This window comes from Coenobita brevimanus, chromosome 1, assembly GCF_032717465.1.
Source record: "Coenobita brevimanus isolate Jiangsu-jjx chromosome 1, ASM3271746v2, whole genome shotgun sequence".
Lineage (NCBI taxonomy): Eukaryota > Metazoa > Arthropoda > Malacostraca > Decapoda > Coenobitidae > Coenobita > Coenobita brevimanus.
The window spans coordinates 23,066,374-23,090,752 of NC_136954.1; positions in this window are offsets into that span (position 1 = coordinate 23,066,374).

Genomic DNA, 24,379 nt, shown 5'->3' on the forward strand with positions numbered 1-24,379 from the left:
CGATGAAATAATCCATGTATATTCCATTTTCTCCGTTACAGTTTTTTTTTTTTTTATGCGAGGAAGAAGGAACCAAAGGCCATGAGCCCGCAATAACAGTTCCCTCCAAGAGAAAAATAAAATACAAGAGAGAGCCAAATTCAAGATCCGATCATTTCGAGATGCCTGGACACACTGCGTTTGAAAGACTGGAGATCATAGGAAGCAGGAAATACAGACAGAGGGAGACAGTTCCAGAGTTGACCTGTTGTATGAATGAAGGACTAGGAGTAACAGTTAACTCTTGCATTAGAGAGTTGGACCGAAAAGGGATGAGAATTTGCGCTAGGCGAGTGCTACGCGCCCGTCGTAGAGTTGGAGGAATGCATGCAGACAGTTCAGAGGAGCGGTGACCATTGAAGTAACGATAGAAAAGAGATAAAGATGCAACTGTTCGGTGAAGAGACAGAGGTTGAAGGGAGTCAGTAAGAGGAGGAGAGTTAATGAGACGAAAAGCCTTTGACTCCACCCTATTGAGAAGAGCTGTATGTGGGGAGCCTCCTCACACATGAGAGTTATACTCCACACATGGGCGGATAAAACCCCTGTATAGAGTCAACAATTGTGCAGGAGCAAAGAAGGAACGGAGTTGGCTTAGCAGACCTAATCTCTTGGAAGCAGATTTTACAAGAGATGTAATATGATCTTTCCAAGATAAGTCCCGAGTAAATGAAACCCCAAGCATGTTCAAGGATGATGCAGGATTAAGCTGAATATTATAAAACATTAGTGGGTACAAAGAAGAAAGCATACAATGAATGGATGAGAAATAGGGGCGAGGAAGAAGTTGAGAGGCGGAAGAGAGAGTTATATGTAGAAAGAAAGAGAGAGGTGAAAAGATTAGTAAGAGAGAGTAAGAAGAGAGTGGATGAGGAATTTGGAAGGAATTTGAGTGTAAAGTGGAGGGACTGTAAGAAAATGTTCTGGAAAGAGGTGAAAAGAGTAAGACAGGGTGGAAGTGAAGTTAGCAGGGGAGTGAAAGATAAAAATGGTAGATTACTAGTGGAGAAGGCAGAAAAAGTGAGCAGATGGAGAGAACACTTTAAGGAATTGTTGAACGTAGAGGATGGAAGTAATGCGAGTATAAGTGGCTGGGGAATGGCTGGGAGAAGGAGGGAGGTGAGAAGACAGGAAGAAATCAGTAGGATAGAAGTTGTGGAGGCAATGAAGAAAGTTAAATTGGGGAAAGCCCCAGGAATTGATGGAGTGTGTGGTGAAATGCTGAAGCATGGGGGACAGATAGTAGTAGAATGGATGTGGAAGATGTGCAGATTAGCCTGGGAGGAAGGTAGAGTCCCGGAGGATTGGAAGTCAGATATAATTATTCCCTTGTACAAAGGAAAAGGGGAAAAAGAAGTGTGTGGTAATCATAGGGGCATTTGTCTTCTTAGTATAATAGGAAAAGTGTATGGTAGGATACTTATTGACAGACTTAGAGAAAGAACAGAGAAATTAGTTGGAGAAGAACAGGGAGGCTTTAGGAAGGGAAGAGGTTGTGTAGATCAGACATTCATTCTTAGATCTTTAGTGGAAAAGTTTCTAGAGAAGGGAAAGAAGTTGTATGCGGTTTTCATGGATTTGGAGAAAGCATATGACAGGGTGGATAGACAAGGATTGTGGAAAGTGTTAAGAATATATGGAGTAGATGGGAAGTTGTTGAATGCTGTGAAGAGTATGTATGATGGTGCGAAGGCTGCAGTGCGTGTGGATGGTGAACTAAGTGAATTTTTCTCTTTGAAAGTTGGGTTGAAGCAGGGATGTGTCATGTCTCCATGGTTGTTCAATCTGTACATGTATGGGGTAATAAACGAGGTACAAGGTAGGGTAGTGGATGTTGGAGTGGCCCTGGTGAGAGAGGATAGTGTTTGGAAACTCCCTGTACTGTTGTTTGCAGATGATACTGTGTTGTTGAGTGAAGACGAAGGGGAGCTCCAAGGCTTGGTGGATGAGTTTGGGAGAGTGTGTAAGAAACGGAATCTAAAGGTGAATGTAGGGAAGAGTAAAGTGATGGTCTTTGAGAGAGGTGAAGTCAGTGAATGTACAGCAAGGTTGGATGGTGAGGAATTGGAAAATGTGAGTACGTTTAAGTACTTGGGTAGTGTGATGAGTAAGGATGGAGGTTTGGAGGGTGCAGTGCTTGAAAGGGTACCGCAGGGAAGAAAGGTTGCTGGTTCTTTGAAACAGTGATAAGAAACAGGGAAGTGAGCATGGAAGTGAAAAAGTTACTACATGACAGTATTATGATACCAACTCTAACGTACGGAAGTGAAGCTTGGACGTTGTTGGAAGGACACAAGTCAAGAGTGAGAGCAGTGGAAATGAGTTATTTAAGAGGAGCCTGTGGAGTCACATGGAGAGATAGGCTGACGAATGAGGATATAAAGGAACGTTGTGGTGTTGATGTGGATGTGATAGGGAGCGTTATGAGGAACACACTGAGGTGGTTTGGCCATGTGGAGAGGATGGAGGGTGAAAGACTGATGAAGAGAGTGTATGTGAGTGAGGTGGAGGGGGGAAGAGGGAGGGGGAGGCCGAGGATGAGATGGAGGGATGGGGTGGAGAGGTATATGAGAGAGGGGTGTGTGAATTGGGAGCAGGGCAGTGAAATGGCGGGGGACAGGGTGACTTGGAGGCGATTTGTTTGTGGCCACCCCAAACGGGATTGAGGCGTCTGGCAATAGATAGATAGATAGATAGTGGGTATACCTGTGTAAGATTTTGTCGGGTTGATAGGTGTAAGAACTGAGTCTTAGATGCATTAAAACCAACCAGATTATTTTTACCCAAGTCAGAAATACGAGCCAAGTCAGACATTAGGTGTGCCATAGCCTCATCCCTTGTTTGTTGAAATAACTGCTAAGATGGGCGTTGTGGGAACCGAATGGAAAGGTGAAGGGTGGAGTCATTAGCACATGAGTGGATTGGGTTAGATGTACAGCTCAGAAGAATAAAAGCAAGAGAGTTGATAATAGGACAGAGCCCTGAGGAACACCACTGTTGATAGATCTAGGAGAAGAACGATGGCCGTCTACAGCAGTGGCTATAGAACGACCAGAAAGGAAGCTAGCGATGAAGTCATAGATAGAAGGATTGAAACTGTAAGAGTGCAGTTTGGGAATTAAAGGTTTAAGCCAGACTTGATCGAAAACCTTTGAGATGTCAAGTGCAATGGCAAAGCTTTCGCCGAAGTCCCGAAAGGAGGATGACCAGGAGTCTGAAACGTATGTGAGAAGATCGCCAGTGGAGCATCCCTGACGGAACCTGTACTGACGATCAGAAAGAAGTTCGTGATAGGAAAGATGCCTTAATATTTTTCTATTAAGAATTGACTCGAAAACTTTTGAAATACAGGATGGTAAAGCAAGTGGACGATAGTTAGAGGGTTGGGAATGGTCACTCTTCTTTGGGACTGGCTGAATGAGAGCAAACTTCCAGCAAGAAGGAAAGGTACAAGTTGATAGACAAAGGCGAAAGAGTTTATCCAGGAAGGGTGAAATCACAGAAGCACAGTTCTTGAGAACAACAAGAGGGACTCCATCAGGCCCATATGCCTTTTAGTATTGAGGCCAGTGATGACAGAAAATACATCAGCTGAAGAAATTTTAATGTCAGCCATGAGGAAGTCAGAAGGGGAAAGTGATGGAGGAACAGCACCGGAATCCTTTAAGGTGGAATTAGAGGAGAAAGTCTGAGCAAAGAGATCTGCTTTATCAGTAGAAGAAATAGCTACAGAGCCATCAGAGTAGAAAAGAGAAGGGAAGGATGATGAGGTAAAGTTGTTAGAAGGATTTTTGGCAAGGTGCCAGAAGGAGCGGGAAGGATTCGAGTTGGAGAGTTGAGAGCATTTAGTACAGATGAAATTATTTTTAGCAGAGCGAAGAACAGACTTAACACGATTCCGGGCAGAAACGTAAAGATGATGTGATTCAGGGGTGGGTTGGCTCTGGTACCTTTTGTAGGCCCTCTCCTTGTTGCGGACAGCATTAGAACAAGCGTGATTAAACCATGGCTTTCTTGCATTAGACAAAAGATACGAGAAAGGAATGTATGCTTCCATGCCCGAGACAATAACCTCCGTAATGCGTAAGGCACACTCAGATGGTTCCCGGCCATGAAAGCAATAATCATTCCTGGAATAATCAAAGAAGTACTGCCTGATGGCCTCCCAATCCGCGGCTCCAAAGTACCACAGACGACGTTTTTTTTTAAGGGTCCACAGGCTGTACCTGAGCGATGGGACAGGTTAAGATGATGAGGTTGTGATCGGAGGAGCCCAATGGAGAGAAAAGATTAAGAGTGTAAGCAGAAGGATTAGTTGTAAGGAAGAGGTCAGGTATGTTGGAGGCTCTCTCCAAGGCAGTCTGGGATACGGGTAGGGTGCTGTACAAGCTGCTGTAGGTCATTAAGGATAGAAAAGATGTAGGCTTGTTCACCTGGTGGATCAGTGAAAGGAGAGGAGAGCCAAATGTGGTGGTGAACATTGAAATCTCCTAAAATGGAGATTTCAGAGAAAGGAGAAATGGATAGAATGTGTTTCATCGTAGAAGCAAAATAGTCGAAGAATTTTTGGTAGTCAGTAGAATTAGAGGATAAGTAAACAGCACAGATATAATTAGTCAGAGAATGACAGGAGAGCCGAAGCCAGAGCGTAGAGAATTCAGAAGAATCGAGTTCTGGAACACGAGAGCAAGAGAAGTCGTTGCGTACATATATACAACAGCCACCTTTGGCTTTGAAATGAGTATAGAGAAAGTAGGAGGATACAGAAAAGTGTTTGTTGTCAGTTGCCTCAGACAGCTGAGTCTCAGTTAGAAAGAGAAGGTGAGGTTTAGAGGAGGACAGGTGGTGCTCAACAGAGCGAATGTTAGAGGAAAGGCCGCGAATGTTGCAGAAATGAAGCGAGTCAGACAGTGGTTCCAGGCAGCTCAAGTCGTCACCGGGAGAGGGGCGGAAGGTGGGGGCATTTATGGTCCCCCTCACTGGGGACTCCGAGGCTGAGTGTTGCATAACCATGATTTTTTTTTTTTATTTTAGAGAAAGAAGTGTAGCATGTACTGTGCGTGTAGTTTGGTGTAGATAGAGATATTTGTATTGGAGAGCATGCTGGCCTACTCTCTGTTTTACTGAGACACTGAAAACGTTCAGCAAAGGTGGATGGTCAGGAACTAGTCCTGAGGGCTGATGAAACGGGAGCTCCAGCTCTACCTGTCATCAGTTTTCCATCCACCTCGGGAGTACTGCCCTGCTCGACTGGTGCTAGTCTACTCCTCTATCATATATCATTATATACCTGAAATTAAGTCCAGTGAAGGTGTGAAAATTTTCTATAATTCCCCCCCAATTTAGTTACCCCTCTTTGTGGTCTGCGCAGGTATTCTAGGTAATGGTAGCAGATTTTATTCAGGTAATAGTCATGGTATCTCGTAGTCATGGTAACTCTAGTTTTCTATTCCATCTAAAGCAAACGATTTTATTCGACCAAGAGTGAATCACAGGCGCCTACAAGGCCCTACCAGGGTAACTTCATGTAGAGTCTGCTTCAAATACTTTGTCGTCTGTCGTGTGTTTCTCGCCATGTGCATTGAAAATCCGTGTTGGTGAATCCGCAGCAAGTGACACTGATGACTTCATTTGGTGTCAGATCATTGTCATAAGCATCGTTTACTGCAGGTCCACCACACTGATTCTCTAAGTGGAGAGAGAGGCTGAGGAAGCGACAGGACTTTTGATATCGATCGCACCTCGTATCTGCCTAACGCCTCTTCAAAATAGTGCATATCGGGTGTTTCTAAAGGTTTTGTGTGTATCAGGTTAATTGGTGGAGGGTAAAGTGTACGTCCATGTTGCTGCTGTTTGGTGCTTCAGTGTTTCTTTAAGTCAGTCGTGAGCCTGTGGTGCCCAGCAGTGAAATTTCTTGCCTTAACTGTGCCTGGAGTTGCCTTGCACTTCTTTTCAGTTTTCACGCATATTTAATTATAATAACCCCTTGAATGCGGGTGATGGCCTTCTTAGATTAACCTTACTGCTACTATTGTAACTTTGACCCATATTCTTGTCGGTTGAGGATGCTCCCTGACCTCTTTTCCTAAGCGATTTGTTTGGTTTATTACTCCCTACTGTCCTCTCCAGAGTTACATAAAGCCTTCCAGTATCACCGTACTCTGCATAAATAACGTACAAAACGGTATTGACCATCCATACCCAAAAATAAATCGCTAAGGAAAAGTTGTTAGGGTGCTTCCTTAACCGAAGAGAATACGAGCCTGTGTTTGAATCTGAGGGAACTGTGTCACTCGCACACCTTGAATACTAAGTCCTGGTTGCAAGAAATTCAATAAACCTTGATCACTTGGTAGGAATCAGTCTTCTTGGTTATTAAACAAAATTTCATGCCTTGTCTGACCACACCTCACCATCAAACGAGCTTAAAAGAGAGAGAGAGAGAGAGAGAGAGAGAGAGAGAGAGAGAGAGAGAGAGAGAGAGATCGTTGTCAGGTGAAAATAACTGCGGTATAGACGATTCTACCCAGTTTCGGAATGCACCCCAGTAGTGAAGGGGTTAAAGATGGCCGCACCCAAGCCTTCCAGTTCAAATATGTCTTCTAAGCATAATAAAGTCTCAGAAGGGAACGAGGATAATGTAAAATGTCGCCGAATTGAAGGAGTTAAGCCTCTGTCATTATCCATTTTGCTAATCCAGTTTTTGAGACATCTTGGTAAAGATGTTAGGCGATGTCCTTGTTTAGGGGACATTCTTTGAAGCCTTGACTGTTCTTTGACTGGTGATCTTAATTATAATGGATCCTGACTATTTTGCTGAATGCCTCTATAATGGTTAATTCTTATCTCACACTTTTTATTTTTTCACGGTGATATTCTAATTTGATTGTCAGGTATTTGATACCGTAGTTGTGTGAGTGAAACTGTATGTATGATCACACATACACAAATTCAGTTTATGAAAGTTTATAAATACTGTTTCTGGATGTCCATCCTGGCGTCAACCAGTGTCCCTTGGGTGGGATCGAACGCTCAGCCATTCACTTGAATGTCTGTACTCTAACCCACTAACCACCGCGCCTATATACCTGTAACACTTGGAGGAAAGGGAAGTTTTCCTGTGGTGAGGAAAATTGTCTGCCTTAGCCAGAGGAAATGACTGTCGTCTGACTTCTTCAGGTCATGATTTTTTTGTTTCATTCATGCTTTCTCCAGGCGGTTTTTTTTTTTCCTTTTTTGCCAACTGAGGACAGACTTCTCAGACAGGAAAGGTTAGATACAATCTTCATGTACACTCTCAGTAGACATACATTATTTCGGCAACCACTGAGCAGTACACACACACTTTCGCCCGCCACCTCTCGCACCGCACACAACTACTTCCAGCTTCTGGCTCGTTCTGTAGGTCTAACCTGCTCCACCTGGAGCAACCACTGAGCAGTACACACACACACTTTCGCCCGCCACCTCTCGCACCGCACACAACTACTTCCAGCTTCTGGCTCGTTCTGTAGGTCTAACCTGCTCCACCTGGAGCAGCTAATTGTACAGGAGCTTTGCCATCCCTATCACGGTGTCGTGAGGTGATTCAACGGCACACCTGGTTATGTCTTTGTCATCTGCCATAACACTGGTGCTGACATTTTTGTCCACCGAAGGGTCATAGCAGAGGCCAGTCCACGGCGCCTATAACAATCATAAGACGCCGGCGAGTTGGAGTTTGATCTTATTACCATTGACAGGGGTCCTGAAGCAAGCACTGTTACCGAACCAGGAGGAAATCACGTAAAGAGGCTCACCTCATGCTGGAAAGCAACAACTGAGCTGGGTACACCAAACCCAGACCCACAGGAGAGCTGTTGATGTTAGCATAATCATATCCGTGTGTGCGCACTCAGCTCGGGCGTTGTTTGGAGACAACAAGGAGGCCCCGCTCGCCGTTCTATCAAAGATCTTTGAAGACAACAGACTGCTAGCCACTGTTTTCCTTCAGATTTTTTTATTACGACCCATTTCCTGCGACAAACAAGACCATGAAAAAGAAGAGGAAGAATAACACCAGCAAATCATCCGAGCCCCAGCAAACTCCAGCAAGATATTTACAGCTTGATCTGCCCTATGAACAGGAGCAGCTGCATTTCTGGACACCGAGACGCAAAGGAGCCTGAGGAACAAGAGCCCAAGAACATGGACCAGGAAGGTGTTTGGGATACCTACCTAGACCAAACCAGTCCACCAGTCCTGTATGAGACAACCTTAGCACGTATTCAATATGGACGGTGGCTGTTAGCACCAAAGTGGTGACGTGAGGGTGTACAGTACGTAGGAGAATTACTGGACCTACAGGAACAGACTGTTAATGCCAGTGCCCCTCCCTTCCTTTCCATGCATACACGGACGAGCATGATGGAGTCTTCCAGTAAAGCAATCATACCTTCCCCTCACCGCACCCGATCTGATGCAACGTACGACGTGTGGGGTGGGATCTGTTTCAGGTCCATAAGTACGTCTGCATATATCATTGATTAGACTGTCCTCCTGGCATCAACCCCTGGGATTTGACCAGACTGTAGGTTCTTTATACCTTAATGAATGAAGCCATCACCTCACCAGTTCAAATCCAGAAGAATGAAGCCATCACCACACCAGTTCAAATCCAGAAGTCCTTCAGCAGCGCCACCGGCTCCACCACCAGCAGCGTCATGCACTAAGCACCACGAAAGGACCAGTCCAATTCCTTGTGCCAGCAGCAGTGAGTCCAAGCAGTCTCCTGGATCGACCACTGCTGTGACGTCACAGCCGCCTGATCCAGGAGCCACGCGAGGAGAGAGTCGTAGCGTGAGAAGCAGTTGCTCTCCACAGCATCCACTCCACAGCATCAGAGATCGCCCCCACCCTGTGTACCTCAGACTTTTTTCATCTTTCTCAGCTTCTGCACACTTCAGTTAAACCTTTCTTTCATTCACCCCTCCATTTTCATCTTCGTTTATTCGTTTATTCTCATTACATTGTCTCAGCAAACTGAATAAAATCGTCTCCGAAGCAGCAAGAATCAGTACAACCTGTGACCTGATCGAAGAAGTCAATATGTATCCGAGTGAAGTAAATAGAAACAAGAAATATAATTATATTGTATGTAGATTCAAATAATTATTTTTTTCTCTGCTACGACTTAAATATCAACTATTTTCCGAAATTTCTAATAATATTTTTACGGTTCTTCCCGTCTCCTCCGCAGCATCTTCCCTCCCGTACTTCTTCTCCGTTCTTTCTCCCCTCTCTTCCTCCCCGAGGCTGTGTTGATGAGAGCCCAGTTAGGCCTCCATGTCTATAACATTCCTTCTCCCCCTCCTCTTTCTTCTTTTGCCCTTCCATCTCCCTTCCATTCACATCCCCTTCCCGTTTCTTCCCCCCTCTTTCTTCTTTTACCCTTCCATCTCCCTTCCCCTCACATCCCCTTCCCTTTCGTTTCCCCCATTTCCTCCCATCTCCCCCTTTTGTCCCTTCTCCCCCTTTTCTCCCTTCTCCCCCTTTTCTCCCTTCTCCCCCTTTCCTTCTTTCTCCCCCTTTCCACCCTTCTCACACCTTTCCTCCCCTCTCCCTCCTTTCCTCCCTCCTCCCTTTTTCCTCCCTTCACTCCCTCTTTTTCTCCCTTCACCCCCATTCGTCTCTTAACCCCTGTTCCTCCTTTCATCCTCTTTCCTCCCCTCTCCCCCCTTTCACAACCTTCTTCCCTCCTCCCATCTCCCTGCTCCCTTATCTTCTTTCACTACCTCTCCCCTTCACCTTCTTCCCCTTTTCCTCTCTTCTCTCCTCCTTGACCTTAGCCCAACATCCCCTGAGGCTCCGCCATTCCCTCAGCTCCCTTTCCTCTCTCCTCCCTCATTTTCTCCCTCCTCCCTCCCTTCCCAGTCCAGAACTTTTCCTTTTGCTGTACTTTTTCATTGTATGTGTCTATACCTTCTTCATTTCTGCCTCAACTGCTTCCCTTCAGCGTCATACTATTTATTTGATTATACTGTTGCATTCAGTGTGAGAGCGGGTGTTAAATTTTGCTTGCTGTGTGTGTGGCCGTCTGCTTATGAGACAAATAAGCAGCTTGTATCCTATTTTAATCAAACATGGAAGTGTTAAGGGACAACCACGGGGCAGAGTTATTGTTTTGGAGAACAACAGGTCAAAGGTCAAGGCCACAGGCCTGGTTCAGTCTGACCTAAAAGGGTCAGCGTAAACAGTTTTTATATGATTTAGGTCAAACTTGGTGGAAATGATGAGGATAAAGCAAAAACACAAGGAATCGATTTTGAAAATCAGTCAGTCAGAGGTCAAGGTTTCAGGATAAGGTCAGAATATGATGGTGTCCTGGCAGGGTCAACTTAAGCATCTTATCCGTTTAGGCCAAACTTTGTCGTAGGGTTTGGGGTAAGGCACAAGTAAATGGATTCGATTTTGGAAACAGTCAGTCAAAGGTTAAGTTCACAGGGAAAGGCCAAAGGTCAAGGTCACAGGGCACCGTCAACTTAAGTTTTGGTCTGATTTAGACGATTTTACACTGGCCAGGAGAACTGTCTCGAACTGAAGGGGTTGCAGCAAGCTTTAATTAATCGGTGAGATAATTTAGATCTTTCTGTGTTGACTAAACCCGTCAGAAAGCAGCAGAAAAAAAAAAAAAAAAGGAAATTATACGTTAACAGGTAGAAGGAGTTTCCCACATATTCCTTGTCATTAAAGCCCGTATTCTCGTGGGGTAAGGAGGCTCCCTAGCACCTATTCTTAGCGACTGATTTTTGGATATGTCTGGTTCATATCCTTTTGTACGTTATTTATGCAGAGTATGACGATGTTTGAGGGATGTATAAGACACAGAATAGGACAGTAAGGTGTAACAAGCAAAGTAAATCATTTAGGAAAAGGTGTTAGGGAGCTTCCCTCACCGACGGGAATATGGCAATAGGCATCCACACCATAGCATGACCTACAGTATGCCTTAACTTTCTTCCGCTTCTTTCTTCTTCTATGTTCCTCTTCCTGCTCCTTCTCTCATCATTTTCTTTCTTCCAAACACTTTTCAACTTACGCCATTCCTTTGTTTCTTCACCGATTCGCATTAAACTTAGGGCAATTATTCCTTGGACCAGACCCTTCCCATTTTTTTTTTTTTTTTTCATTTTAAGGCCTTTAGGAGACTTATGAGGTCAAACGTCAAACAATTAAATTTTTGAAATTGGGGATCCTGTGTTACTTTGTTTATTAATCAAACTAATAATTAATACAGACGTATGTCAGTCTAGTGTGTGGAGATCATCGTGCATTCCCTTGAGAATATTGGCACATTATTTTTTTTTTTAAATACAATTTTCCTGCAACACTTAGCAGACTTATGCCAAGGCGATGTTTGCACTCACTTCCATCACCATTTGTTTTTGTACAACTGCTCAAAGGCGGTTTAAAAACCATTCTGTATTTCCTTAGATGTTGGCAGTATCACACCATATTGTATCGTTTATAAAGACTCCAACAGGCTTGCATGCGTCGGCCTTGGTCACCTGATGGCCGATTTCCTTGCTTGTCAATCTCTGGCAGCCTCCCCATTCAGTCCTTTCTCCCTGAGGTCACACTCCATGACCTCGTCCCAAGTTTTTTTTTTTTTTTTTTTGGTCTGCCCCTCGCATCCGTACCCCCGACGCTCACATTTCTCACCTTCCGCACCCCTGCCATCCTTCGTTCCCTCAAGATGACCAAACCAATTCAGTAGTCAATAATAATCCTTTTGCATCATTCGTTCGTTTTCTCAGATTCAGTCTTCTTTTATCTTTCTTGGAGCTTTGCATACTTTACCTATTTAGCTAATCTTTTCCATAACTTTGTCATGGTCGGAACAACTCTATCTTCTGCACCAGTTAACGTGAGTATATTCTGTTCAGCTGAGAGAGAGTCATAGGAGCCTGAGAGTTAATTAGCATCACCATTAGCCTTGTTATGGCCGAGATGATTTCAGTATTTCAAGCCTGCTAACGCCAGACGATTTTGAGGACGCATCACAGGAGCCTGAGGCCCTTTTTCTCGTCTGTTAAGGAACCTCCCTGACACCTTTTCCATAGTGATTTATGTTTGGATATAGGTGGTTAATATATTTTTGTGAGTTATTCCTGTGGAGTATAGCGTTATTAGAAGGATCTAGGTTACATAGAATAGGACAATTAGGTGTAGTAAACAAAATAAATCGCATAGGAAAAGATGTTAGCGAGCTTCCGTGAAAAACGAGAATACGAACCTGTGAGACTACTGTCGCCATTAACCCAGTCATGGCCCCGGCAACCGTAACATTTTATTTCTGCTGGAGCCAGACGAATTAATTAAGCTGAGAGTGAGTCGTAGGAGCCATAGAGCTGAAACCATTGCCCTTGAGAGAGCCACACCGACAACTCCCCTCACCCCCTTTACACACTTCCCCCCGAAACTACTTCTTAAGGGTGACTTTCTTTTATTCCTTCCTCTCTCTTGATGATTCATTCGGCACAAGAGCGACGAATGGTAGTGGAGGTGGTTAGAAATAAACTCCACTAATCCAGTCACTATTAGAGGTTTCGTAAAGGCTGAGTCAAATCGGCTGGTGGTAGCAGAATTAATTGAATGGACGTCTGATCCCTTCCAACCCTTTCAGTATGCCACATCAGCAGTTCTCTAATTTTTTCTTCCCCTCCCTGAACAACAAGAACAACAACAGTAAGAACAACAGCAGAGGAGGAGGAGGAGGAAGTGGAAGAGGTTAAAACGTTAAAACACTCACTTCCTAAACCTCCTAACCCAAATAAAACACGCACTCCCTAAACCTTCTTAGCCTCTGATTATTTTTTTTCGAGTATCTTTTAACGATTATATTTAGCTTATTAGAAGGATGTAGAACTTTGGGAGGTCGGTAACAGCCTTCAGGAACCCCTTCAATACGAGACGTCTTTCCTAAGCTGAATGAAATCGTATGAGGATGGCAAGAATATGCTTAAAAATACATCATCGGCATGAAGGGGTTAGCTTGTCTACTTTTAATTCACCTGTTAAAAGCAACTCTGTCATTAAACCCGTCTGTACGATGTTTTTTTTTTTCTTTTTTAATATTACAATGGATGGAGTGGCCCGTAACATACAGCTTTATACTAGAAGCTGACGTGGCATTATCTTGTGTTGTGGGGATGGCTCAGTCGACTAGTGTGGGCGTGATTGTGGCTGTGGTGGAGGAAATAAGTGATGCAGGGCAGATACTGATAATACTGTGCCGTCCCAACAACACACGAGAAATCGCCCGGCGGAGTGGAAGTGGAACGTTATATATGTAGCATCCTGTATTTCTGCCTCATTTAGACACTGATGCTAGTTTAGGGTATCTCTTATTAGGGACGGGTTAATAAATGCTGTTCTCACCTCTTTGATCCGGAGTGCGTCTTCTGAACAAGGTAAAATCGTCTGGAAAGAGGAAAAACAGTGCGAAACAACCCCCCCCCTCTCCACCATCACCTCATAAAGGTCCTTCACATAGTGCCTTCCTAAATCTCCTTAACTCGTGCGCTTTCATAAACCCTGCAGCCTGTTAGTGCCCTAATAAACAGTGTCACCTTACCTCTTGCGCCAACACTAAATTTGCTACTTAGTTCATTACAACCACCCACCTTAATCCTCCTCCTCCCAGCCCCCAGCCCCTCTCACACTTCCCACCCTCTCACACACACATACACACTCTCCCGCTCATTTGCCTCCCACTTCAAATATGGTTTAAAATATCTTACGGTTCAAACCTTAGAGGGCGTACCAGTAACACAGAACAATATCGACATGTTGCTTATAATGACTGGATGTGTTATCCTTGCAGCTTAAAATAGTATAAAAATATGGTTTCCTTTCATCCATTTCAATGAATTTTCAGTGACAGCTTTTTTGTGCTTCGTAGTGGTCCTTCTCATTATTTCCTGCCGGCTTCAGCTTGAGGGATTGGTATGTGGGAGGAAGAACCCTCCTGCTTTCCTATCTTTGTCTTTGACAGAAGAATAGTTTATGTTGCCTATAACCAATCCTGTGACAGATATCTTCGAAAGGATCAGTAGGTTAATTTCTGTTTGCCTTCATTTGTACTCCCACTCTCCCTCCAATTTTCCTCCCATTTCCTCTTTCTTCACCCTTGCCCACCCTCTCCCACATCTCCCTCCCACTTCCTTCTCCCCTTGCCTCTCTTATTTCCCCCTTCTCTAGCCCCTCCTCTAGTCCCTCCCACTTCCCCCTCCTCTACCCCCTCCCACTTCCTCGTCCTCTAGCCCCTCCCACTTCTCCCTTCTGTAGCCTCTCCCACTTCCTCGTCCTCTAGCCCCTCCCACTTCTCCCTCCTGTAGCCTCTCCCACTTCTTCGTCCACTTTCCTGTCCACTAGCCCCTCCCACTTCCCCCCTCCTGTAGCTCCTCCCACTTCCCCCCTCCTGTAGCCCCTCCCACTTCCCCCTCCTCTAGCCCCTCCCACTTCCCCCTCCTCTAGCCCCTCCCACTTCCCCCTCCTCTAGCCTCTCCCACTTCCCCCTCCTCTGACCCCTCCCACTTTCTTGTCCTCTAGCCCCTCCCACGTCCCCCCTCCTGTAGCCCCTCCCACTTCCCCCTCCTCTAGCCCCTCCCACTTCCCCCTCCTCTAGCCCCTCCCACTTCCCCCTCCCCCCAGCCTCTCCCACTCTCCCCCACATTTCCCTGGCACCCCCCCCTCCCTCCTCCAGTCTCTCCCACTCTCCTCATTTTCCTCACACTTTCCTTCCTCCACCTACTCTTCCTTCTCCCACTCACCTCTCCTTCCGCCACTCTCCCACACTTCTGACTTCCTCCCATTACACCTCCTTCAGTCTTCAATCTCTCTCTCTCTCTCTCTCTCTCTCTCTCTCTCTCTCTCTCATCTCCACCAGCACTTTAAGATCTTCACTCTCCCTGTCCTGAATAAAATATAGAAACTTACTGCTTTCCCTCCGAGTATTCTTTTGTCTTTTCTTTTCCTTTCTTTCCCTCCTCCTCCTCCTCCTCCTCCTCCTCCTTCTCCTTCTCCTCCTCCTCCTCCTCTTCTTCTTTTTCTTCTTCTTCTTCTTCTTCCAGTCCCCAGGTGGCCACTCTCCGGCACTCAACCCTACGTGAGAGACATCAGGCATTAACGGAAGGGGGAGGGGGCTCCGCTTCACCCCACCTCCGTTTCCCCTCTACCCCTCCCCTCTTACACCCCTTCTTACACTTCCTTCCTTCTCACTTCACCTCATCCCCTTCACCATCTCTCTATCCCTCTCTTTCTCTCTCTCCCCTTCAACCCCTTCGTTTCCCTCCTTCCATCACACCCTCCTTACCCCTCCTCTTTCCTCTTCTTCCCCTTCCCGTCCCTCTCCCCCCAGCTCCCTCACCACTTCCTACCTTTTTTCTCCCCCCTCCTCCGTCTTCCTCTCCCTCTGTTTCACACCTACAGCCCCTTCTCTTTCCTCCTTCCATCACATCCTTCTTACCCTTTCCTCTCCTTTCCCCTATCCTCCCTCTCCCCTTCTTGTCCTTCGCATCATCCTGTCTTATTTTTCTCCCCCTCCCCGTCACTTTCCTCAACCCTGTCTCTTCCCCCTCCCCATCCCATCTGTTTTCTCTCTCCTCCCCACCTCTTCTTCCTTTTCCCCTCCCTCACACCTCTTTCTCACTCCTTCACACGTCTTCCCCCTCCCCCACCTCTCCTTCTTTGTCCCCTCCCGTAACACCCCTTCTCTCTCCCCTCCCAGCCCCGGCCTCCCTTTCCCCTCCCTGACACCTTTCTCTCTCTCTCTTCCTTCAGGTGTCTTTCTCTTTCCCACCCACCACCCCTGTTTCCTTGACCCCTCCCGTAACCCCCTTCCTTCTCCCTTCAATGCACCTACCTCCCATTCTCCTCCTTCACACTTCTTTCTGTCTTCTCCCTCACACCTCTCTCTGTCTCTCTGTCAGTCTCTCCCTCCCCCCAAGCCTCCTTCCTTATTTCCTCCCTTAACTCCCTTTCCCTCTTTCCTCGCATAACCTCCCCTCTCGCTTCCACTAACTCTCTGGCCTTTTCCCTTCCTCCATCTCCCCTCCTTCTCCTCCCCATACTCTCCTCCTCCTGCTTCCCCTGCTCCCTTGCCCTTTCTTCCCCCCACCCCCTCTCTTCTTCCTCCCCCTTCCCTTCTTCACCCCTCCCCCTTCCCTTCTTCTTCATCCCTTCCCCTTCCCTTCTTCTTCCCCCTCCCCTTCGCTTCTTCTTCCCCCTCTTCCTTCCCCTCTGTTTCCTCCGCTTCCCATCTTCCGCCTCCCCTCCCCTTCCCTTCTTCCCTCTGTCCCTACCCCTCTTTATCCTCCTCCCCTTCTCTTCTTCCCCCTCCCCTTCTTCCCCCTCCCCTCCCCTTCCCTTCTTCTTCCCCCTCCCCTTTCCTTCTTCTTCCTCCGCCCCTTCCCTTCTTCTTCCTCCGCCCCTTCCCTTCTTCTTCCCCCTCTCCCCTTCTTCCTCCTCTCCTTCCCTTCTTCCTCCTCTCCTTCCGTTCTTCCCCCTTCCCCTTCCTTTCTTCCCTCTCCCTCATCCTTTCTTCCCCTCCCCTTCCCTTCTTACCTCTCCCCGTCCCTTCTTCTTCTCCTTCCCCCTTCCCTTATTCTTCCCCCTTCCCCTTCCATTCTTCTTCCTCCTCTCACTTCCCTTCTTCTTCTCCTTCCCTTCTTTTTCCCCCTCGCCCTTCCCCTCTTCTTTCCCCCCTCCCCTTCCAGTCTTCCCCCTCCCCTTTTCTTCTTCCTCCTTTCCCCTCCCTTCTTCCTCCCCCTCCCCCTTCCCTTCTTCCCTCTCCCCTTCCCTTCTTCCCCTTCTCCCTTCCTTTCTTTCCCCCTCTCCCTTTTCTTTTTCCCCCTTCCCCTTCCCTTCTTCCCCCTCCGCCTTCCCTCCTTCCCCTCCGCCACGTCTCCCCTCCCCGCACCTACCCTGCCACTAACATTAGCTTCTTGTCTCTTTTCCCTCCTTCCACCCCACTCCGTAATTCTTCATTTGTATATCTCCTCCTCTTTTCCCCCTCATTTTCTTTCCTTCCTTTCCTCCTCCTCACCCGCATCCTTTCTCATCCTCCCCATCCTTCTTCAGAATCTTTAATACCAAGTTCATGGTAACTCATTTGTCTTACATTTTTCTTGCTCTTTCTTTTAAAAACTCCTCCTCCTCCTCCTCCTCCTCCTCCTCCTCCTCTGCTGTAGTTGTTGTTATCTCCGCCAACGAAGCTGGACCAAAGTTATGTATTCACCGGAGTCTGTTTGTCTGTTTGTGTACAAGATATCTCAAAAAGTTGTTCTTGGATTTCAGTGGAATCTGGTGGATAGGAGGGCAGTGGGTCACAGAAGAGTTTGTTATTGGATTTTGGGGTGGATCCGAAGCCAGATCCAAAGGCAGGAATAAACCAAAAATTTCACCAGTGTTGGCCGAGGTATGCGCTGTCTGAGATTGTGTAACAGGGCTTTTTAATGCCTTAAAATTAATCAACAATGGGATACCGTAAATGTGTGCGTCCGGTAGGAAATGGGAATTACAGCAGTAAATAATAATTTTTTAATGGTGTTGGCTGTGGTATGCACTCACTGGCTCTCTGGGTGTTTTGTTGTTGTTGTTGTTACCTTCGCCAACGAAGATCGACGCAGATTGTCTATTCACCCGTGTCTTTGTGTGTTGGGTACAAGATGTCTCGAAAGTCATGTCGAATATCAGTTAAATCTGGTAAATAGGAGAGCAGTGGGTCAAAGATGAGCTTATTAGATTTTGAGGTGGATCCAGATCGAGATTCAGAAGTAAAAAAAAAAAAAAAAAAAAAAAAACGACGTTGTCGAGGGTATTCGCTGTCTGAGAACTTTCTGTTTGATATTGTTATTGTTATTCTTGTCTGTTTAACCCTTATTGAACTGTAACCACTCAAAAACCAGTTCTAGCCTCATAAGTTGAATATATTTGTCTTGCGTTAACCAGAGTGAAATCGTGTTGCATTAGCCAGACATCCTCGGGTTGAAGGGGTCGGTGGCTGTTGCATAAACGTTTTCACCCATATAGAGGGGTTACTTGGAAGGTAAACCAAATCCTCTGCAGTTACCAAGAATAATGATCCATAGGTAACTTCTGCAGCCTTGACCACCAGGCCGCCTCTTGAAAGTGGTTGAGAAGAGAACTGCGTCTGTATTCACGACGGTTAAGGGAGCTCCCTCGCACCCCTTCCTTAGCTACTGTATTTATTTGTGGATAAGGCTAGTTCATATTAATTTGTATGTTATTTATACTGAGTATAGTGGTGTTTTATTTAAAAGACATGGAAGAGGGTAGTAAGGAGTAACAAGCAAAATCAGTCGCATTGGAAGCGGTGTTATGGAACTTCTTAGCCAACGAGAACACGAGTCCTGCATCCTAGATGTTGGGAAGGTAAACACTAACCCCATCCCATCCCTCTCACCCCAGTGTTATGTGAACCGAAAATATAATGAATTATAGCATTCCATTTTTGGCCGAGCCCCGATAAAAAATTAAGCAGGATTTGGCTGTGTGTGTGTGTGTGTGTGTGTGTGTGTGTGTGTGTGTGTGTGTGTGTATCCTTCCTCTTATCTTCTAGAAATTCGTCGATATGTGTAACCCTGCGGCCTTTATGAGAGAGAGAGAGAGAGAGAGAGAGAGAGAGAGAGAGAGAGAGAGAGAGAGAGAGAGAGAGAGAGAGTCGACATTTGAGCAACAGGTCCCATAAGTCTTCAGTGTATCTGAATTTATGGCAGATGTTTCTGACACGACGGAGGGTGAGGGCAGAAGGGAAACTAATTGTTTCTCTTTCTGTCTGTCTGTCTCTCTCTTCATCCGAGGATGGTGTGCACGGCTTGGTTAGGTCTCCATAATTATTAAGCTTTAGGCTCATGTCTGGTTGTTGACATCTCAAGGAAACTTAACTTCTTCGCGCTAGTTACTACTGCATAGAGGCCATTGCTTACTTGCGGTCGACAGGTGTGGTGGGCCAAGCAGGCCAGGGTTTAACAACAACAACAACAACAACAACTCTGATGACGTATCATTTTCATTGTGCCCTTGCTAGCTTTCTTATGACACACTTAATTCGGCTCTGGAGATCATTCGAACTAGAGAAGCTTGATTCTGCCTTCGTTAATCTCTTCAGTACCAGGTGGCTCCCCTTTCCTGAATAGAATCGTGTGGTAGCGGTTAGAGAAAAATGTATTCGGGTTGAAGTGGTTAAGGACGATACTGTCACTTTTTTTTTTTTTTTGGCCTCCTGTCACAGACTAAAACATATCCTTCGGCTTTTTGCAGGTCGATTAGTTAAAATGCGTCTTGATGTGATCTGTTGTGTTTGAGTCAGTCGTGTTTGGTAAAAGTTTGATTATTTGAATTTGTTTAAAAGAAAATTTATTATCGTCCACACGACCCACCGACTCGTCAGGAAAAAAAAAAAAAAAGCCCTCGTAAGTACAGCCCTGAATGACGCAGTCCTACCATGTATACAAGAAAGACTGTGGGTATTAGTGCCGAGGTTGAGACATGTGAAGGTGTTTAGTACGCAGGAGGACTGGCAGGCCTTAGGGAACAGACTGTTCAGTAAATACCCCCAAATCATGAAAAATGAAAATCTCAAGCAGTTCCCTCAAATCCTACACCTGACATCATTCTTTCTATATTCCCAGACAAATCCAGATATCTTCTATTTCTTCATCCCCAAACGACCTTCCCCATACAACTCCCCACGTAAATCCCCAAAGAATCCCCAGCTCTCTCCTTGTGCAAATCCCAAAACGTTCAAGTACATCTTTGTAAATTATCAAGTTGCCATTGATATGTCCCTGTGTAAATCCCCAAACACATCTCTCTGTAAATCTCCAAGTTGCCCCCGATAGCCAACCTTTCTGTATAAATCCCCAACATCCTACCTCAGATACCACTTTGTAAATCCCCAAGCTGCCCCCGTTATCACCCTTGTAAATCCCCAGACACATCTTTCTGTAAATCCCCAAGCTGTCCCCGATAGCCTACATTTCAGTATAAATCCCCAACATCTCACCTCAGACACCTCTTTGTAAATCCCCAAGCTGCCCCCGATGAATCCCAGTGTAAATCTCCAAACATACCACCCCAGATATATCTCTTCAATAATCTCCATTCCCCAGACATCCTTCCCTGGATATATGCCCATTTATCGTAGGCACACTCGCCACTTTTCTCTCCATCTTTCTAATGCAGGAATCAGCCGGTACTCTCAGTCCTTCAGGTATGCAAATGGTCGGCTCTGTGTCCTCAGTTTGACTCCCACTGCCTGTGTTGCAGGTGAAAATCACAAGGTGTTACAGGTGGGTTCTGGGGTAGATGGCAAGCAAAACTCAGGGGTGGAGGTGCTTGATTTACTGTGTCGAGTAGCAGGCTACAGGTCTGGCGTGTGAGGAGTCTAAGCTGCTGCTGGTGTGAGGGAGGGCAAAAGAATGTACTCATCTTGAAGGAAGCCTAACTTAGCCACAAGAGATTTCCTCACGGTTTTACAGTTCATTCATACATTATACAATTAGCTATGCAGTATGGCACATGCTTTACGCCTGTCATCTCCAGTCTTGCAGGTGCTATGTGTCCAGGCATCTCGAAGTGAATGAATCTTGAATTTGGCTTTCTTGTTCAATACTATCCTTAATCGTGACCTTAAGGACATCTCGGTGAAGGAGGACAACCAGGCGAATACAGTGACGGCTTTTGAACGAAAATTTTCGGCCCGACACCTTTTTAATGGTGAATATAGTCTCTTCATTCTCATGACATAGCTTCATCTTGCCATCTCCAGAAGACTCTTCAATTATTATATTCAATATTGCTAAGGAAGGAGTTGAAAAAGGCCCGGTAAGACCCCTCAATTCGAAAAGTCTCTCTCAACTCCTTCACCACGATAGCATCTAATTTTGATATTGCCAGTTTTGTTTGTTTGTTTTTTTACATTAAGAATGTGGCAAACTTTTGATTTGGAAGAGTTAGATATTTTCCTCATTAATACTTTTAACCCAAGAACCTGTCATAAGTTAAATAATCTGCAATACGGTTTTTCTTATAACGTGGCCTAAAATTACCAAAGCAGTAACAATAGATTAGCTTTAGAATAGGATGCTAGTCACGAAGAAGCGCTGTGGAAACGATGTACGACTGTATTATCATTTTTGTCAACAAGCTTCGTGGAAAAAGCTGCAAAAGGACGAAAATCCAGGCTAGGTTAAGGCGAAAGGACTAGGCTGTAGTAGCGAAAACATAGAAAGAGGTCACGGGACTGAAGTTGTTAAAGCTAAATGAAAATCATCTGGAAATAGATAAAATAAATACCAGTGCCCGTATTAATAAAAACTCGTAGGAGTAATAGTTCCTCTCAATGTGAAATTTGGCTCCTAACTTCTAAAAGTACTCCTAAAAGTTACTTTCAACTCCTAAGTTTACTCGTAAAATCGCTAAAAAAAATAAAAGTCCTCCACAAGGACTTTTAAGGAGTTAGGAGGGCTTTGAGTGACATTAATCACAGTAGCTACGTCCCTCAAACACCAAGAGACAAGACAACATAGACAATGGCTGACCGACACCATCCACCACGCAGAAATTTTCGAGCTCGGAAGGATGCATTCATGGAATATGATGATCAAGAACTTGTAAGGTACCGTTTCGATCGTGAGGGCATTGTTCATTACTGATTTAGTAAGAGATTTACTGGAAAAGCCCACACATCGAAACCATCCTCTCACATCCGAGATGAAAATGTTGATAATATTTAGGTACCTTGCAACTGGAAGAATGCAGCAGTGTAATTGTGATGACTTCAGACCATCGCAGCCATCAGTGAGCAATGTGATAACGGAAACACTCTATGCTTTAACAGCTCCACACATTGTTAAGAGGTTTGTGAAGGTCCCTCGTACACTCCCTCCGTCCAGTTTCTCTTTCTCCTGAATTTATCTGCAGCTGTGGAATCTTGAAATTGTGCCATTGTTGACAGTCACTGTACCATGTACACACGATGCCCCGATGGTAGCAGGCACGATCAGCTGACCACACGATATGTTTACATTTTATCCATTTTATCGACATTCGTAAAGAATCATAATATATGATCAGATAGATGTTGTTTCTATATATAAAAACTAGTTTTTCATTTTTAAACTACATACTGATACTCTAAGACTTTGTAATGGGAATTTTTTAAATATATTAAGCAGAGATTCTTTTGTGTTGATAACACTTCATGGTAGGAGCTAAATTACTACTACGAGTCCTCCTAGGAGGAACTTTTAGAAGCAACTCTCAGCTACAACCACTTTTAGTAGTAATTTTAGAAGTACTTCTAGAAGTTTTTATTAATACAGGCACTGGTGTTCGAATATGATGCGGTTTAAAATATTCGAGATAATCGGTAATTGATGATTTTGTTACAGACCTGCTTAGTTTCATGACATTTTGAGTGGGAAAATTGGGGCCACGATTTTGCACTCCAGATATGAAAAAAGAAGGAACGAAGAATACCTGAGGCGTCTAATCTTTTCATACACCATATTTATGCTAACACTAGACGATTTTCTTCAGCTAAAAGATTTACAAAGTCACTGGGACAGTTCAGAATTTAGATGTGTACAAACACGACTTCAGAATATACTGTAGTTTTCCATATAATTGATATTTGTTCAAATCATGTACACGAAACACTCACAGATACGCACCTGAACGCACGCACGTACACACGGAAGCATATACAAAAGTAGACAGATCCATGCAGATTCAGCTAAACAGAGAGAGAGAGAGAGCACGGTCACAGCATGTCATATGTAGTGTCAACAAAAGAGGGAACGTGTAAGAGTAAACAGTAACTCTGCTGGAGCAAAACAAAAAGTAGCCAGAAAGTCCGGAAGAGATTTGCGAATATAGATATCAGCGTTGTTTTCTGTGGCTGTTTACTTTGTGATGGTACTTGTGGTTGTTACCAGCCGCGATAGCGAAGCTGATATTTTTTCAGTTTGTCTGCCTGTGTGACTTTTAGCACGATAACTTCACAACCACTCAAGATATCATCACAAAATTTTACAGGTATGTAGTTGGAATGAAAATCTTCTACGAGTTCGAAATTGGTGACAGTAGGTCAAGGTCTGTGTGTCTGTTACCACGATATCTTCGCAACCGCTCAAGATGTCATCACAGAATTTTACCGGTGTGTTGTAGGGATGCAAAATCTCCTACGAGTATTGTTTTCAGTTAGTCATTCTATCTTTGTGTGTGTGTGTGTGTCTGTATGTGTGTCTGTTAGCACGATTATTTCGCAACAGCTCAAGATATCATCAGACAATTTTACAGGTGTGTAGTAAGGATGAAAATCTACGAGTTCGAAAATGTTGAAAGTAGGTCAAGGTCTGTGTGTCTGCTAGCACGAAAACTTTGCAACTGCTCATCTTGATATCATCACAAAATTTTACAGGTGTACTTGGGATGAAAATCTTCTACGAGATCGAAATTGGTGAAAGTTGGTCAAGGTCAATGTCCATCCTCATTGTATATGTATCGGCTCCGGCTGGTGTGATTCCCCCCTTGGGGGGCCTCTAGTTGTTGCTGTTGTTTATTGTTGTTGCTGCTTAACCCTGGTATGTCTAGTTGAGAAGACTCGTAGACCACAGGTAAGCAACTGTGGGGCCGTCATACAGGTACAGTACAGTACATACACCGTGTAGGGAACAGGCGCCCCCTTGTGGTGGACAGCGCCTCGCCAAGATCGGATCATGGTCCTTTCCACGACGAGGTGCAGGGAAATATAAGGTGATTTGGCTCCCGGGTGGACGCTGCAATTGCATCGCTTCACCGTGCACAGAGCCACCACGTGTAGACTGCTGATCAGTGCATGTTACTGTGGTATTGGTGGTAATGGTAGTTGGTGGGTGTGGTTGTTGGTGGCGATAGTTGTGGTTGCAAAAGTGGTTGGTAGTTGTGGCTGTCGGTTGTACATGTTGGTTTGGTGGGAGTTGTGGTTGGTAGCTGCTGCAGTGGTTGACAGCTGTGGTTATTGGTGGTAGTTATGCCTGATGACTGAAGTTGTTGATGGCGATAGTTGTAGTTTTTGAAGTGGTTTGTAGTTGTGGAGAGTGGCTGTAGATGTTGGTGGTAGCTGTTGTTAGTAACTGTTGGTGGTGGTTGCGGTAATGGATGGTTGTGGTTTGTGGTGGTAGTTGTGGTAGTGGTTGTAGTTGTTGTTGGTGATAGTTGTGGTTGAAAAAGTGGTTGGCTGTTGTGATTGCTCGACGTAGTTCTTGTATAGATTCATTTTGTGGTGGTAGTT